Here is a 5,898-nt window from a genome sequence, read left to right on the forward strand (position 1 = left end):
GATGTATGCCCAAAAAATTACAAAATTCTACTTTTGTTGTAATCTTATATCAAAGTATATAATTTCTTACTTCCTGGAAAACAGTAGGTCACGTGCAATGACGACAACAGGTACCTTAGATTTTAGGCCAATAATCTCACGACATCCACCCGTCAATCAACGCTATCCTTCTATCGAAGGATATCCATATACATATCCACTTCATACATGCACCTGCCACATATCCACTTCATACATGCCAGGTTGACGAGAAAATCACCAGACAGACAGACAGACAGACAGACGGACGGACAGACAGTCCCTGCCCTTTAGAGAGAGATTGGTAGTGACCTAAATGAAGCAGCACTGTGACCAGTATGTCTCTCAGATGCATTGTGGGAGCAGGTTGAGGTCACACATCCACACGTTGCTAGCGCCGGCACCGACTCACTCATCTCAGATGGAGAATACACCGACTCACTCATCTCTCATCTCACTCATCTCAGATGGAGAAACACTTTTGGCTTCATTTTAATTATTTAATCTCTTTACATTTTCACAAAGAAGAGCAGCACTTCAAAACACATACAGGAACAGTGATCCACCACAAACGCAGCAGTTTCTAATCTGATGTTATTTACAAAAATCCACAGGTTTCCCCCACACTATCTCCAATGATTCATACTACAATACAACAAATATTATAACTTATATGATAATAATTTATATATCCATTGCCATGAATTGGAACAGTCTAAGGACCCTGGCACTTTATAGACACACAACACACAACAGGCACTAAAACGCACACTAATGCAATGTATATTACACACTATTACAGAATCATCATCAATTAATTAAAAATGTCCATAGACTATCAAGTACACTAAAGTGCACAGTTAATTCATGAACTAAACGTGTTCAAGTAGCAGCCATATATGACTCTACACTGCCTGTTTCTGCCTTGAAACAAACCAAGCCATTCCAAGGCATTTTGTTTTAAAATTATTATAAAGCACACATATTTGACCCATGAAATCACTTGATTCGTTTTCACAGAATATCAGTATAATTTTGATTCAAGCACTTTTCACATATGTCACTCAAAAAACACTTGAGTCAATGTATGTGAACCAAAATAAAATGATGTATCTATTAACATGTAATTTCATGATACATAATCACAGAGTTCAATCTACATTCTTTGGAAACAGATTTCCAAAATGATTTTACATTCCAAAATGAGCTACATCCAATTCTAGGCTGTGCATGCACGAAACCTCACTGGGCAGAGCTAAGCTCTGATTGGTCAATACATTGGCCAGAACGAGCTGTGACTGGCTGATTGGATGACCTGTCCACAAACAAAAACCCTTAAAGCTGCAGCGTGTGATTTTTAATGGAGAAAAAAAACGGTGAGTTTGAAACTTAGTTAACCATGTCATCCAACGTTGTCATCGACCGCCCTACGATGGCGATTGTTTGGTCACAGTAAACTGGTATTTCAATTGCAACACTCTCGTCATAGATTTAACCGTTTATTGCTACAAATGGAATCCAGTTAGGCTTAGCGCTGATGTTGCTCCCAGAATGCTTCCTGGATCAGCCAAGCGAGCAGCATGCTAAACCAAAACAGGAAGTGCACCACAAAAAAAACTAGCCTCGTAAGACCATCCTGATCTCGGAAGCTCACATTCAGATCAGTCTGGACTTCCTTTGTCTCATCTTGAACGATTTCTCTCCAATTACATTCCGACCGGGCCAATCAGGGGCAGTGTTCTGACTGCTGTTCTGATCCCCAGTAGAACGTAGCCCCTGATTGGTTCCCGTGGCAAAACTGTCTCCTGAAGCAATGAGCAGTAATGTTAATGTTAGTAGAATAAACTCAGCCATAAGTGCAGTAGGTGCTCAAGAGAGCGAGCGTCGCCTGTCTGAGCACCAGAGAGCAAAACCAGGACCAAAGACAAAGTGCAAAACTAATAAATACAAGTACAAGACCAAGGTAGAAGCGAGAAGCCATGACAGGGTTCCCAGCCAGCAGGGAGGAGGCTAGCCTCACTCAACACAGCGCTCAGGTAGAGGCTGAGGCTAGACTCACTCAACACAGCGCTCAGACTGAGGCTAGACTCACTCAACACAGCGCTCAGGTAGAGACTGAGGCTAGCCTCACTCAACACAGCGCTCAGGTAGAGACTGAGGCTAGCCTCACTCAACACAGCGCTCAGGTAGAGAGTGAGGCTAGACTCACTCAACACAGCGCTCAGGTAGAGACTGAGGCTAGACTCACTCAACACAGCGCTCAGGAAGAGACTGAGGCTAGACTCACTCAACACAGCGCTCAGGTAGAGAGTGAGGCTAGACTCACTCAACACAGCGCTCAGGTAGAGAGTGAGGCTAGACTCACTCAACACAGCGCTCAGGTAGAGACTGAGGCTAGACTCACTCAACACAGCGCTCAGGTAGAGACTGAGGCTAGACTCACTCAACACAGCGCTCAGGTAGAGACTGAGGCTAGACTCACTCAACACAGCGCTCAGGAAGAGACTGAGGCTAGACTCACTCAACACAGCGCTCAGGTAGAGACTGAGGCTAGACTCACTCAACACAGCGCTCAGGAAGAGACTGAGGCTAGACTCACTCAACACAGCGCTCAGGTAGAGACTGAGGCTAGACTCACTCAACACAGCGCTCAGGTAGAGACTGAGGCTAGACTCACTCAACACCACGCTCATTTAGAGACTGAGGCTAGCCTCACTCAACACAGCGCTCAGGTAGAGACTGAGGCTAGACTCACTCAACACATTCCTACAGGTCATTCATCGCAAAAAGTGGGTGAAAAAAACGTGCATTGCAGAACCAATCCGAGGTGTTTAGGGCGGTCCTTCCTAACGGGGCGGTGAATGTTTTGTGTTTATTCTCCACCCTATTGGAGACGAGGCGGTGGCTCTGATTGGTCAGTTTTAGGTGCTGTTCTAGCGACGATTTTCAAAGGGGACGTCTCCAGACGCTCGGACGCAGAGATGGAAAGTCAGAGACTCTGAGGGGGCGGGGCTAGTGGACGTCAGCGCGCCGATGTGCGCAGCTTTGGTGAAGCAGAGAGCAGAGTCAGAGAGTCGTTTAGTACCCCGTTCAGACTACACAATATTTTTATCTTTTACAATGGTCACCATGTCAGATTAGGCGATCGCAGTTTCATGACCATGCGCGAGTTCAGGTAGTCTGGTCAATAAATTGTTAGTCATGGAAGAAGCACGGTATTCAAGCTTTATTTATACTCAAAATGATGGTGGCGGGTATTGTGCCGAATTCCGACTCCACAGCAGAATCTGCCTCACTAAAGCTACAGTTGAAGTATTACGTTTTTGCCTGGGATTCATCCCTCTTATCTACTGACTCAGTAGCCGACCATCCAGTGACCTAAATATGCAGGCGAACCACAATAAACGTGAGGGGGATTAATAATAGGCTATGACTTTATACTGTATGAATAGGCCTATTACTTGTAAACTATAATGTAGGTTCCTATTCCAAGTGTCCTTGTAGTTTATTTCCATGGACAGCAGTAGCTAACCATAGGTTCACATTGCGATGTGGTCATCTTAAAACCTAAACAGCCTCGCTTTCTGTGACAAGTCGCTCCTCTTGTGATGTCCTGGTCTTTGCTGAGTGGTAGAAACTATAAACAGTTGTTTTGTCAGAAGAGCGCAGATCGAACTAAGCGAGAAAGGGAGTGGGATTCTCCCAGGGAGTCGGGATTCAGCGCAAGCTGTGTTGCTCAGAGTCAAAGAAGAAAAATAAAATAAATTAAAGGCGATTGTGGACCCGTTCCTGGGTGTTAGAAGAGGACAGTATGGGCTGTCTATTCTTCAAGGAGAACTTGAGGTAACGGATGTGTTAACATGTAAAGAACCCTGTCATCCTATTGGTCAACGTCAAGGTACGTTGTAGGCATGGTCGCAGCAGATGTCAGACTAGGCAGGAAAATACTATTTTTTTTGACATGCTAGACTTTTTGTCGGGGTGTCGTAGGACGTCCCCGACGCCAAATTGCTGATCTTTGATTCTGTCACACTAGAAGGGGTTTCGGCTTTCCCGATGTGCATAATCAGACCAGACGCTGGACACTTTGTCTGCGACTAAAAATCGGCCCAAAATCGGGCTGAATTTGTGTAGTATGAGAAGGCCATAAACAGACTGGCTTGGCGCCAGAATGGGCTGATTGGAGAATAAATGATTCATTGATTGATCGATTGATTGATTGATTGGTTGATTGGTTGATTGATCAGTGGACTGTCATCTGATTCAAATTGAGGTGTATCATGGCTTCCGTGTCCTGAGCTATAAATGACCCGTGAAATGTGACTGAAAAGTTAATAGTTAACGAAAAGGGCCACTTCCCTGTGCCATAGTGATTATGTGTGTGTGTGTGTGTGTGTGTGTGTGTGTGTGTGTGTGTGTGTGTGTGTGTCGGTCGTGGCCAATGATCTCATAACCATGAAAATAAGAACCTGAACTTTTGTTATATGATGACATCTTCACTTCACATCGTCACCGTAGAAACCGGAGAGGTCTTCACCAGAATACGCCATCATACCTCCTGGTCACATTCCCAAACCTCGCCACCCGCATCCCCATTTGGGCAGGTTCGGAGGTGTCCGTTATCTGATTGGCCGAGAGACACTTTCTCCTCCAATGATTGGCTTGTGGCTTCCCTATCACGCTTGGCCTTCCTTTTCCTGAGGTTTCTACGGTGATAGAGTAGGTATCCGGGCAACAGGAAGCCGGCCAAAGAGAAGATGAGCAAGGAGAAGTTGATCTGTTGATTGGAGGAGAGAGCTGTCAGTCACAGGTGAAGGGTGAAGGCAGGGGTGAGTTCAATCTGAAAACAGTGTGCACCGTTTTGCTACGGTTTCCAGGTTGAGCGATATGTTTCCTAAAAACGGTGTGAAACGGTGTGCTTTGAAGTAGGTTTTCTCTTGTTTGGTGGGTGTGTCAGATGTGGTAGCCAATCAGCAGAGTGATACATAAGCCCCGCCACCCCTACTCCCTGATGAACCAGCCCTACAAACAGACATTTTGGTTATGATGTATATTAATACAAATTGTATTATAGTAGCATATATGATCATATGTCATGTACACTACAGTGCCAGGGCCCTCTGTTTTGTCAGGGAGCAGTGAAGTAGAGGAGATAGGCAGTGCTGGTAGTACAGATGACGAGGGAGGAGGAAGGGACACAGAGAGAGACGAGGAAGGTGAGGGTGTTTCTTAGAGGGCATCAAGTCTTGCATCAATAGTGAATTCCATTACTGTATGCAGAAATATAAGCAGTGTTTCAACTTCCTGGCAAAAAGTGCATGTGTGCTTCATAGGGGCCCCTGGTGATATCTTTTCATGGGGCCCAGAATTCCTGGGAGCGCCCCTGTGTGTGTGTGTGTGTGTGTGTGTGTGTGTGTGTGTGTGTGTGTGTGTGTGCGCTCACCCAGTAGGGGTCTCCGTGCAGGGGTCCCAGCATGACGACGAAGAGCGGCTGCTGCAGGAGGGCAAACACGGCGCTGACCAGCGACTGCAGGCCCGTCAACGTCCCAAAGTGATTGGACGGATACCTGGAGGGGGGCGGGGCCGGAACGCAACAGCGACGTCAACTCTGAATCGTTGTGTGTATGAATAATGTCGGCTTAGATGCTGAAGCCATGAATGACTATTATGAATGAATGAATGAATGAATGAATGAATGAATGAATGTTATTCTGAGACGGGGCTGTCGTGTCCAGAGGGTCACACACACACGCGCACACACACACACACACACACACACACACGCGCACACACACACTTACACAGCAGCGTAGAGGCCGCCACAGCAGGAGTGGATGAAGCCCCCGGACCACCGTGTGGAGGATGAAGGAGACCACCTAA

General features: G+C 46.1%; 1 pseudogene across 1 annotated transcript in view; it reads right to left on the reverse strand.

Annotated features, from left to right (window-relative positions):
• Positions 1-383: 383 nt before the first annotated feature.
• LOC311322343 (large neutral amino acids transporter small subunit 3-like) overlaps positions 384-5,898 on the reverse strand; it is a 6,535-nt pseudogene continuing 1,020 nt past the window's right edge. Inside the window, exons 2-4 of the transcript XR_014631359.1 lie at positions 5,820-5,894; positions 5,462-5,585; positions 384-4,795 (exon numbers count right to left, since the gene is read on the reverse strand). The product of XR_014631359.1 is annotated as a large neutral amino acids transporter small subunit 3-like (transcript). The remainder of the gene's footprint in view (positions 4,796-5,461; positions 5,586-5,819; positions 5,895-5,898) is intronic.

Source organism: Borostomias antarcticus (genome assembly GCF_949987555.1).
Source record: "Borostomias antarcticus genome assembly, chromosome: 20".
Taxonomy (NCBI): Eukaryota; Metazoa; Chordata; class Actinopteri; order Stomiiformes; family Stomiidae; genus Borostomias; species Borostomias antarcticus.